Raw genomic sequence first — 13,048 nt, forward strand, 5'->3', positions numbered from 1 at the left:
TAAAAAATGACACTGATAAATATGCACGGTCCTTTCATCATTTTCTCATTTCCTTTAAGTTATGCAAGTAATTAATTTTTTTTTTTAGAAAGTATACGTTTGTGCTTTTGTCTAAATAGCATTAAATTTAAGATGCTTTGAAGTTGACCTGTGTGCATACAGGCATACCTCAGAGATATTGCAGGTTTGGTCAGACCACCACAATAAATCAGGTCACACAAATTTTTTGGTTTCCCAGTGCATATAAAAGTTATGATTATACTGCAGTATATTAAGTGTGAAATAGCATTATGTCTAAAAAACCAATGTACGTACCTTAATTTAAAAATACATCACTGCTAAAAAATGCTAACCATAATCTGAGCCTTCATCGAGTCATAATCTTTTTGCTAGCAGAAGGTTTTGCCTTGATGTTGATGGCTGCTGACTGATCAGGGTGGTGGTTGCTGAAGGTTGGGGTGGCTGTGGCAACTCCTTAAAATAAGGCAACAGTGAAGTTTGTCACATTAATTGACTCTTCCTTTCATGATAGATTTCTCTGTAGCGTATGTTGCTGTTTGACAGCATTTTACCCACACTAGAAGTTCTTTCAAAGTTGGAATCAATTCTCCCAAACCCTTTATCAACTAAGTTTACATAATATTCTCAATCTTTTGTTGTAATTTCAACAACGTTCACAGCATCTTTGCCAGGAGTAGATTCCGTCTCAAGAGACAACTTTCTTTACTAATCCATAAAAAGCAACTCCTCATCCGTTAATGTTTTATCATGAGACTGCAGCAATTCAGTCACATCTTCAGGCTCCACTTCTAATTCTAGTTCTCTTGCTATTTGCACCACATCTGCAGTTACTTCCTCCACTGAAGCCTTGAATCCTTCAAAGTCATCCATGAGGGTTGGAATCAGCTTCTTCCAAACTCCTGTTAATGTTGATATTTTGACCTCCTCTCATAAATCATGAATGTTCTTAATAGCATCTAGAATGGTGACTCCTTTCTAGCAAGTTTTCAATTTAATTTGCCCAGATCTGTCAGAGAAACAACTATCCATGGCAGCTATGACTTTACAAAATGTATTTCTCCAGTAACAAGACTTGAAAGGTGAAATTGCTCCTTGATCCATGGGCTGCAGAATGGATAATCTGTTGGTGTTTTTGTTGTTAGGTGCTGTTGAGTCAGTTCCAACTCATAGTAACCCCATGCACGACAGAATGAAACACCGTCCAGTCCTGCGCCACCCTCACTGTTGTTGCTATGCCCATTGTTGGAGCCGCTGTGTCAATCCATCTCATTGAGAGTCTTCTTGTTTTTCACTGACCCTTCACTTTACCAAGCATGATGTCCTTCTCCAGCGACTGATCCCTCCTGACATGTCCAAAGTATGTGAGATGCATTCTAGCCATCCTTGCTTCCAAGGAGCATTCTGGTTGTACTTCTTCCTGGACAGATTTGGCTGTTCTTTTGGCAGCCCATGGTATATTCAATATTCTTCACCAACATCACAATTCATAGGCGTTAATTCTTCTTTGGTCTTCCTTATTCATTGTCCAGTTGGATATTGTGTTAGCAGGCATGTAAACAGCATTAATCCCCTTGTACATCTCTATCAGAGCTCTTGGGTGACCAGGTGAATTGTCAATGAGCAGTAATTATTTTGAAAGGAATCTTTTTTTTCTGAGCTGTATATCTCAACTGTGGGCCTAAAATATTCAGTGAACCATGTTGTTCACAGATGTGCTATCATCCAGCCTTTGTCGTTCCATTCACAAAGCACAGGCAGAATAAATTTAGCATGTCTTATGGGCCCTAGGATATTTGGAATAGTAACTGAACGTTGGCTTCAACTTAAAGTCACCAACTGCATTAGCCCCTAACTAGAGAGTCGGCCTGTCCTTTGAAGCCAGGCGTTGACTTCTCCTCTCTAGCGATGGAAGTCCTAGACGGCATCTTCTTCCAACACAAGTCTGTTCCGTCCACACTGAAAACCTGTTTAGTGTGGCCGCCTCTATCGATTATTTTAGCAACATCTTTTGGATAACTGGCTGCACTTTCTGCATCAACATTTGCTGCTTCACCTTGCCCTTTTATGCGATGAAGGTGGCTTCTTTCCCTAAACCTCATGAACCAATCTCTGCTAGCTTATAACTTTCCTTCTGCAGCTTTCTCACCTCTCTCGGCCTTCACAGAATTGAAGAGAGATAGAGCCTCACTCCGGATTAGGCTTTGGCTTAAGGAAATGTTGTGGCTGGCTTGATCTTCTGTCCAGACCATTAAATCTTTCTTCATATTGAAAATAAGGCTGTTTCGCTTTCCTACCATTCATGTGTTCACTGAGTATCACTTTTAATTTCCTTCAAAAACTTTTCCTTTGCATTCACAACTCGGCTGTTTGGTCAAAAAGGCCTAGCTTTCGGCCTATCCTGGCTTTCAACATGCCTTCCTCACTAAACATAATCTTTTGTAGCTTTTAATTTGAAGTGAGAGACGTGCAACCCTTCCTTTTACTTAGACATTTAGAGGCCATCACAGGGTTATTAATTGGCCTAATTCTAATACTGTTGGGTCTCAGAGGAGAGGGAGACAGATGGGGGAACAGTCAGTCAGTGAAGTAGTCAGAACACACACAACATTTATAGATCAAATTTGTCATCTTATATGGGTGCAGTTCATGGCGCCCCAAAACAATTACAATAGTAACATCAAAGATCCCTGATCAACAGGTCACCATAACAGATATAATAATAAAGAAAAAGCTGAACTATTGTGAGAGTTATCAAAATGTGACACAGAGACACGAAATGAGCACATACTGTTGGAAAAATGATGCATACGGACTCGCTCAATGCAGATTGCCACAGACCTTCACTATGTAAGAAATGCAGGATCTATGAAGGGCAGTAAAGTGAGGTGCAATGAAATGAGGTGTGTCTGTATATACGCACATATGCATATATTTGCATTTTTGTGCAGGACCAATGAGAAGGATAACACAGCCCATTAAGCAGATAGTTCTGGTCACAAAGTGACTCCGTTTTCCAATATTTCAAATAATAACAATATAAACTTCATATGGTTGCTGTAAAATTAAAAATGAGTTAATATGTACTGGGAAATTATAACAGTGCCTGGAACACAATAAAAACCTAATAATTGCTCATTCATTACTTTCCACACTACCCAGACATTACTTTCCACACTAGACTGTAAATTTCATGAAAGCTGTGATGTGTCTGTTTGTAAATTGCATTTTCCTATTTCTTATCTCATTTATTTGTTAAATAAGGGTAAATAAATGAATATGTTGAATAAGGAATAATATTTTCAAAGGGTAGGCCCGTCATATCTTTATATGGTTTTCTGATTCAGATTATTTCTGTATTGGAGAAATTAAAGTATAATTGATAAAACCCATCTATGCTCTAATGCTGCTTCAAAATAGGGTAAGTGATCATGGCCTTTTAAATATTAGATTTTTCAGCAAATTTGAGTGGAGTCAGGTATTTAGATAAATCATAAGGAAAATTCTTCATTAAAAAAATAATCCCATATGGTTTGAAATCTGTTTGCACCTATATTTTTGTTTTATTATAATATTTGTGAGAGGGAACTCAAACTAGAGAAAGCATCCCAGTTACTAAAAGATAATCGCATATGTCCTTTCAAATTAACATATCTATTTTACTTGTAGATTAATTCCATCAGAATAGTTTGGTGATATGGAAAGAATCAAAGAAGATGCTGAAAAGTTCAAGTCATACATTTATATGGTTTTTAAATTGAGGTTAGTTCTATACTGGAGGAAATAACTTATAAATGGTAAAATCCAGAAATTCTCTAATGTCACATTATTTTGAGTATGAACATTAAATTGAATTAAATTGTTAAAAAATAACCAGAAAGCCGTAAAGTCAATTTAACCTATTATAAATGTACGTTCAAATCACTAATGAGAGTTTTAACTAGTGCTACCATAAACATTGTTTATTCTATAAATGTGAATCTAGTTGACAAAAATCTGTAATAAGAACTGTGCTGAACAACTAGTCGTTGCTCAATGAATGCATGATAGCTAACTGATCAAATTTCTAATGTAAATAGGGATTGTCACATACTTAATTGGGAACTTGACAATTTGTTTTATCTCATATATAAAGAGATTGGTTACTGTTGCCGGATTCAAATTTAAAGAGTTCGAAAAAACAGGAGAGCAAAAAAACCCAAAGCTAGCAGAAGGAAGGAGATAATAAAAATACAAGCAGAAATCACTGAAATAGAAATCAGGAAAATAATAGAGAAATTCAATGAAAGCAAAAGCAAGGTTTTCCTTAAATAAATAAAATTGATAAAACTCTAGCAAAACTGATGAACATACAAGAGAGGAGACACAAATCATCAATATCAGGAATAAAATGAGGGATATCACTATGGTCCATGCAGCCATTAAAAAGGTAACAAGAGAATACTATGAACGACTTCACACTCATAAGTCTGACAACTTAGAACGAAGGAAAGTAAAACATAGGCAAAGGTTATGAACAGAACTGTCACCAGAGAATATGTTCAGGCACCTAATAGACACAAGAAGAAATGCTCATGATCTTTAGCCATTGTTGTTGTTGTTGTTAGGTGCTGTCGAGTCGGTTCTGACTCGTAGCAACCCTATGCAGAACAGAATGAAACACTGCCCAGTCCTGAGCCATCCTTACAATCGTTGTTATGCTTGAGCTCATTGTTGCAGCCACTGTGCCAATACATCTCTTTGAGGGTCTTCCTTTTTTCCGCTGACCCTGTACTCTGCCAAGCATGATGTCCTTCTCCGGGGACTGATCCCTCCTGACAGCATGTCCAAAGTATGCAAGACACAGTCTTGCCATCCTTGTTTCTAAGGAGCATTCTGGCCGCACTTCTCCCAAGACAGATTTGTTCGTTCTTTTGGCAGTCCATGGCATATTCAATATTCTTCGCCAACACCACGATTCAAAGGTGTCAATTCTCTGGTCTTCCTTATTCATTGTCCAGCTTTCACATGCATATAATGCGATTGAAAATACCGTGGCTTGGGTCAGGCGCACCTTAGTCTTCAAGGTGACATCTTTGCTCTTCAACACTTTAAAGAGGTCCTTTGCAGCAGATTTACCCAATACGATGCGTCTTTTGATTTCCTGACTGCTGCTTCCATGGCTTTTGATTGTGGATTCAAGGAAAATGAAATCCTTGACAACTTCAATCTTTTCTCCATTTGTCGTGATGTTGCTCACTGGTCCAGTTGTGAGGATTTCTGTTTTCTTTATGTTGAGGTGCAATCTGAAGGCTGTGGTCTTTGATCTTCATCAGTAAGTGCTTCAAGTCCTCTTCATTTTCAGCAAGCAAGGTTGTGTCATCTGCATAATGCAGGTTGTTAATGAGTCTTCCTCTAATCCTGATGCCCCTTTTTCCTTCATATAGTCCAGCTTCTCACATTATTTGCTCAGCATACAGATTGAATAGGTATGGTGGAAGAATACAACCCTGACGCACACCTTTCCTGACTTTAAACCAATCAGTATTCACTTGTTCTGTCTGAACAACTCCCTCTTGATCTATGTAAAGGTTCCTTATCAGCATAATTAAGTATTCTGGAATGCCCATTCTTCCCAATGTTATCCGTAATTTGTTATGATCCACACAGTTGAATGCCTTTGCATAGTCAATAAAACACAGGTAAACATCCTTCTGGTATTCTCTGCTTTCAGCCAGAATCCATCTGACATCAGCAATGATATCCCTGGTTCCACATCCTCTTCTGAAACTGGCCTGAATTTTTGAATGATCTTCAGCAAAATTTTGCTTGCGTGGGATATTAATGACATTGTTCTGTAATTTCCACATTTGGTTGGATCACTTTTCTTGGGAATAGGCATAAATATGGATCTCTGCCAGTCAGTTGACCAGGAAGCTATCATCCATATTTCTTGGCATAGATGAGTGAGCACCTCCACCGCTACATCTGTTTGTTGAACCATCTCAACTGATATTCCATCAATTCCTGGAGCCTTGTTTTTGCCAATGCCTTCAGAGCAGCTTGGATTCTTCCTTCAGTAACAACAGTTCCTGATCATATGCCACCTCTTGAAATGGTTGAACATCGACTAATTCTTTTTGGTATAATGACTCCGTGTATTCCTTCCATCTTCTTTTGCTGCTTCCTGCATCGTTTAACTTTTTCCCCATAGAATCCTTCACTATTGCAACTCAAGGCTTGAATTTTTTTTTTCAGTTCTTTCAGCTTGTTCTTCCAAGCATGTTCTTCCCTTTTGGTTTTCCATCTCCAGTTCTTTGCACATATCATTGTAATACTTTACTTTGTCTTCTCGAGCCGCCCTTTGAAATCTTGTGTTCAGTTCTTTTACTTCATTAATTCTTCCTTTTGCTTTAGCTGTTCTACATTCGAGAGCAAGTTTCAGAGTCTCCTCTGACATCCATCGTGGTCTTTTCTTTCTTTCCTGTCTTTTCAATGACCTCTTGCTTTCTTCATGGATGATGTCCTTGATGTCATTCCACAACTCGTCTAGTCTTCTGTCACTAGTGTTCAATGCGTCAGATCTATTCTTCAGATGGTCTCTAAATTCAGGTGGGATATACTCAAGGTCATATTTTGGCTCTTGTGGAATTTCTCTGATTTTCTTCAGTTTCAGCTTGAACTTGCATATGAGCAATTGATGGTCTGTTCCACATTCGGCCCCTGACCTTGTTCTGACTGATGATATCGAGCTTTTCCATCATCTCTTCCCACAGATGTAGTCTATTTGATTTCTGTGTGTTCCATCTGGTGAGGTCCATGTGTATAGTTGCCATTTATGTTGGTGAAAGATGGTATTTGCAATGAAGAAGTCATTGGTCTTGCAAAATCCTATCATTTGATCTCTGGCATTGTTTCTATCACCAAGGCCATATTTTCGTTAGCCATTAGAGAAACGCAAATCAAAACTACACTGATACCATTTCACCCCAACAATGCAGGCACTAATCAAGAAAAAAGAAAATAACAAACTTTGGAGAGGTTGCGGGGAGATTGGAATTCTTATGCACTGCTGGTGGGAGTGTAAAATAGTACGATCACTATGGAAAATAGTATGGTGCCTCCTTGAAAAACTAGAAATAAAATATCATATGACCAAGCAATCCCACTCCTAGGAATATACCCTAGAGAAATAAGAGCTGTCACACTAATAGACATAAGCATACCCACATTCATTGTAGCATTATTTACAATAGCACAAAAGATGGAAACAACGTAAGTGCCCATCAACGGATGAATGGATAAACAAATTATAATACATATACACAATGGAATACTACAGAACAATAAAGAACAATGATGAATCTGCTAAACATCTCCCAAACTGGATGAATCTGGAGTGCATTATACTGAGTGAAATAAGTCAATCATGAAAGGACAAATATTGTATGAGATCATTACCATAAAAACCCAAGAAAAGGTTTACACACAGAAAAGACAATCTTTGATGGTTACAAGGAAGGTAGGTTACAAGGAAATAGTTAGCTAGATAGTAGACAAGTGTTAACTTTGGTGAAGGGAAAGACAACACACAATATAGGGGAATTCAGCACTACGTGACAAAGGCAGAGTTATAGGAGCTTCCTAGACACATCCAAACATCTTAAGGCACTGAGTTTCTGGGGCCGAGGGCTGGAGACCATGGTCTCAGGGGACATCTGGGTCAATTGGCATAACACAGTTCATTAAAAAATATTGTACATCCTATGTTGAAGAGTAGCATCTGGGGTCCTAAAAGCTTGCAAGTGGCCATTTAAAATACATCTACTGGTCCTATCAAATTCAGAAAAAAGGAGAATGAAGAAATTCAATGATACAGGAAAAATACTAGTCCAAAGGCCTAATGGACCACATGAACCACAGTCTTCACCAGACTAAGCCCAGAAGAACTAGATGGCACCTGGTTACCACCACTGACCTCTCTGACAGGGATCACAATACAGGATTCCAGACAGAGTGGGAAAAAAATGGAGAACAAAATTCAAATTCACCAAAAAAAGACCAGACTTACTCGTCTGACAGAAACTGGAGGAACCCCTGAAACTGTGGACCCTGGACACCCTGCTAACTCAGGCCTTAGCCACTCACAAAGTCTGCCTTTCAGCCAAAGATTACACAGGCCTTTAATACAAACAATAACACACCTGAAGAATGTGCTTCCTAGTTCAATCAAGTATATAAGACCAATCGGACAACACCTTTACAAAAGGGAAAACAAGAAGGCAGGAAGAGACAAGAAACTTGGACAAACAGACACAGGGAAACTGGGGTGTAAAGGAAAAGTGGGAGAGTGCTGACACATTGTGGGGATTGCAACCAATGTCACAAAACAATCTGTGTATAAATTTTTTATTGAGAAACTAATTTGTGCTATAAACTTTTACCTAAAACACAATGAAATAAAAAATAAAAGAAGGAACCAATTCTTGAAAACCACAGATTATCAAAACTCAACCAAGAAGAAATACCAATGTGAGTAGTCCTATAATCATTTAAAAAAATTGAAATTATAAGACACCCAGAAAATAAATTCCCAGGCCCAGATGGGTTCACTGGAGAAATTTACCAAACATTTAAGGAAGGATTACCACCCATTACATAGAATTTTTCTAGATACTGTTGTTGTTAAATGCCATTGAGCTGGTTGCAAGTCATGTACAACAGAACAAAACACAGTCCAGTCCTCCACCATTCTCGCAATCATTGCTATGTTTGAGCCCATTGTTCCAGCTGCTGTGTCAATTCATCTCATTATGGGCTTTCCTCTTTTTTTCTGACCCTCTGCTTTACAAAGCATGATGTCATTTTCAAGGGATTAGTCCTGCTTGATAACCTGTCCAGAGTCCAGAGTAGGTGAGACAAAACCTCATCATTCTCACTTCTAAGGATCATTCTCACTGTACTTCTCTAAGACAGATTTGTTCATTCTTCTGGCAGTAGAAAGGACGAAACACTTAATAGCTTATTTTATAAGACTAATATTACCTGGTTACCAAAACCAAAAAAAAGACAGTATAAAAAATAATAAAGCCAACATTTTTCATAAACTTAAACACAAAAGCCCTCAACAAAATATTAGCAAATAGAATCCAGCAATGTATAAAAACAGTTATACACCATGACCAAACGAGACTTATTCCAGGAATGTAAGGCTAGTTTAACATTTAAAAATCCATCAATATAACCCACCATTTCAACAGGCTGAAGAAGAAAAATTACATGATTATATCAAAAACCAAAAATCAAACCTTTTGCCCAAGAGTTGATTCCAACCCATAATGACTCTATAGGACAGAGTGGAACTGCCTCATAAAGTTTCCAAGGGGTAGCTGGTGGATTTGCATTGCTAACGTTTTGGTTAGCATCCGAGCTGTTAACCATTGTGCCACTAGAGCTCCATGATTATATGAACTGATGCAAAAAAGATTTTTGACAAAATCTAGCACCCATTCATAGTAAAAAAAAAAAAAAAACTCTTAGAAAGTTAGAAATAGAGAACTACTTCAACCCAATAAGGAGTATGTACAAAATACCTATGACTAACATCATACTTAATGAAAGACTGAATTCTCTATTCCTATTATTATTTTTTTTTATTATTAGGACAAATAGGGTTGCTAAGAGTTGGAACTGACTCAACAGCAAGGGGTTTGGTTTTTTCTTTCTTTTTTTTTTTTTGGTATATCTAGGGATGAGTTAAGTATACCCACTCTCACCACTGTTATTCAACATAATACCGGAAGTTCTAGCCACGTCACAAGGTAAGAAAGAGAACTAAAATGCGTACAGATAAGAAAGGGCAAAATAAAACCATCCCTATGTACATATGGCATGTTGTCTACATAAAATAGCCCAAGGAATCTACCAAAACAAAATAAAGCAAGGAAATAAACAAAAAAAACACTCCTAAAACCAATAAATCAGGTTAGAAAGTTTGCAGCTTTCCAGGTCAATGCAAAAAGCAATCCCTTTTCTATACACAAACAATGAGCATATAAAAATCTATGTGAGACACAAAGTATCATTTTCAGTCACTGCAAAGAGAATAAAACACTTCAGTGTAAACTAAAAAAAAAAAAATGTACAGGATATGTATGCTGAAAATTATAAAATGCTGATTAGAGAAAGCAAAGAAAATCTACATAAATGAGAGGTATAAATGAGTTCATGGATTGGTAGGCTTGACATAGCAAAGATGACAATTCCCCAAATTAATCTATAAAGTTCCTTCAAGGTTTTTTGTAGACATAGACAAGGTTATTCTAAAATTTGCATGGAAAAACACAATCTTTTGAATAACTGAAACGATCTTTAAGAACCACTCTACCCAATATTAAGGATCATTATGTTGGTATAATAATCAAGACTGTGTGGTACTGGTGGAGGAATAGATGCAGAAATCAATAAAATAGCATAGAGAACCCAGAAACAGACCCACAAAAATATATCAGATTGATTTTCAACAACAATGCAAAAGCAATTCAATAGAGAAGAGCTAGTCTTTTCAATAAATCGTGTTGGAACAATTGGACAACTATAGGTAAGAAAAAAAATGAGCCCCAACCTATCTTATGCCTTAAAGAAAAGTTAATGTAAGTTGGATCACAACTTAAATGCAAAATATAGTATTTTAGGGAAGAAATTTTAGATCTAGGGCTGAGACTTAACACCAAAAATCACAATCGGTAAGAGGAAAAAGCTGATAAATTGGACTGAATCAAAATTAAAACCTTTTGTCCTGCCAAAGACTCTGTTAAGATGACAAAAAGACAAGCTGCAGACTGGGAGAAAATATTATCAAACCAAATATAGAAAAAGGGCTAATATCTAAACTAGATAAATAACTGAAAACTCAGCATTAAAAAACAAATGATCCAATTAGGAAATGGCAAAAGATATGAAGAGATGTCTCACAGGAGAAGATAAACAGATGACAAATGAGCACAGGAAAAGCTGTTCAAGTTTATTAGTCATTAGGAAAATGCATACTAAAACCACAACGAGCTATTACTACACCACACACCTATCAGAATGCCTAAAAAAGTAATAGTGACAACACCAAGTGCTGTAAAAGGGAGAAGAAACTCGGTCAGTCTTAACATTGATGGTGGAATGTATAATGGTACATCCACTCTGGAAAAAAAATCCAGCAGTTTTTTATAAAGTCAAGGATTGGACTACCATATGACTCAGCAATTATACTGTTAAGCATTTATGCCAAGAAGAAAATTGAAATTTACATTCACAAAACACCTGTACATGAATGTTTATATCAGCTTTATTCATAATAGACAAAAACTGGAAACAACTCAAATGTCCTTTGGTGGGTAAATAGTTAAACAAAATCTGGTACATTCATGCCATAGAATACTACTCAGCAATAAAAAGGAATGAACTGTTGATATGTGCAATGGCTTGGATAAATACCCAGAGATTATACTGCGTGAAAAAAGCCAATCTCAAAAAGTGGCATGTTGCCTAGTTCCATTGACATAACACTCTTGAAATGACAAAATATAGAAATGGAAAGCACTTCAGTAGTTGTCAGTGTTAAAGAGTCCTTGGGGGGTGCATGGAGGGGAAAATAGAGGAGAAAGGGAAGGAGAAAAGTGGGTGTGTTTCTAAAATGGCAACACGAGGGGTCCTTGTGGTGATGGAACTGTCCTGCGTCCTGAGGTGGTGAATATACAAACCTATACGTGTGAGAAAATTGCATAGAACTGAATATACACATAAGGAGTACAGTAAATTAGGAAATCTGAACAAGATTGGTGGATTGCATTAATGTCAATATACCGGCTGTGATGTTGTAGTACAGTTTTGCCCAATAATATCCCTGAAGGAATCTAAAGGACACACAGGATCTCTTTGTGTTATTTATTTCATGCACATGCGAATCTATGATTACCTCACAGTAAAAAGTTTAATTAAGTGGACATTTTGAAAAATATTTTATATAGACTTAAAGATCTCAAATAGGAATCAATGAAAATTATGAATGAATCCATTAGGTATCTGAAGCTATTTAAATTCTGCCACTACAAGATGAGATGAGGGCTGCTGTAATTCCATCTCTAGACCATGTCGTTTTCACTTGGCTCCTTGACAAAGAGGGTAGAGGATATGCTTACTGTTTGCACAAATGACTGTATTGTGTCTCATTAAGGATCATAAATACCAATCAACCTAATCATAAAAGTGCTGTTTCAGTGTTCATATGGCTATTTAACCTGGACAATGATGACAAAGATGAATAATTTTATTATGTTAATCATTGCATTTACTACTATGGAGCGGAGAACTCCTCCTTTATATTGTTTTGAGTGAGTCATATCGGAAATTTTGCTTCTGATATTAAACAGAAAAAAAAAAAAAGAGCAAGAAAGGAAACAGTAGGAAAAAGCTCAGATTTAGAGTCACACTGGTCTGGATTTGAATTCTATTCCTGCAACTTTCTAGCTTCAAGCAAGTTAATCAGCCTCTGAACTGTTGACTCATCTGTGAAATAAGAGTAGTCATCTGCCCTCCTTTGCAGGTTTGGGGAAAACACAATAAATCTAAGAGTCAGAGCACACAATAGTGCACAACTGGTACTGTTTTTTTGAAATATTTTACTGTGTTTTAGGTGAAAATTTACAAAGCAGATTAAGGTCCCATTTTACAATTTCTATACAACTTGTTCCGTGACATTGGTTACATTTTTCTTAATATGTCAACATTCTCATTATTTTCATTCCTTTTGCTGTTGCCATTAATCTAACTTGCCTGCCCCTTTTTAGCTTCTCATCTTTGTTTTAGGGTAAATGTTGGCCATTTGGTCTGATGTAGTCGATTATTTAAGGAAAAAGTATTCACAGGTGGGTGGTATTATTTATCTTATAATCCAATCTATTACTGGATGAAAGGTGACCACCGGGAGTAGCTTTAGTACCAAGTTCAAAGGGTATATTAGGGTGGTAGTCTCAGGGGTTCCTCTATTCTCTATTGGTCA

General features: G+C 37.0%; 1 pseudogene; it reads right to left on the reverse strand.

The window, feature by feature from the left end:
- Positions 1-891, reverse strand: part of LOC100661431 (acylglycerol kinase, mitochondrial-like) — a 49,417-nt pseudogene extending 48,526 nt beyond the window's left edge.
- Between the last annotated feature and the right edge of the window lie 12,157 nt (positions 892-13,048).

The sequence above is a fragment of the Loxodonta africana genome, chromosome 4, assembly GCF_030014295.1.
Source record: "Loxodonta africana isolate mLoxAfr1 chromosome 4, mLoxAfr1.hap2, whole genome shotgun sequence".
Lineage (NCBI taxonomy): Eukaryota > Metazoa > Chordata > Mammalia > Proboscidea > Elephantidae > Loxodonta > Loxodonta africana.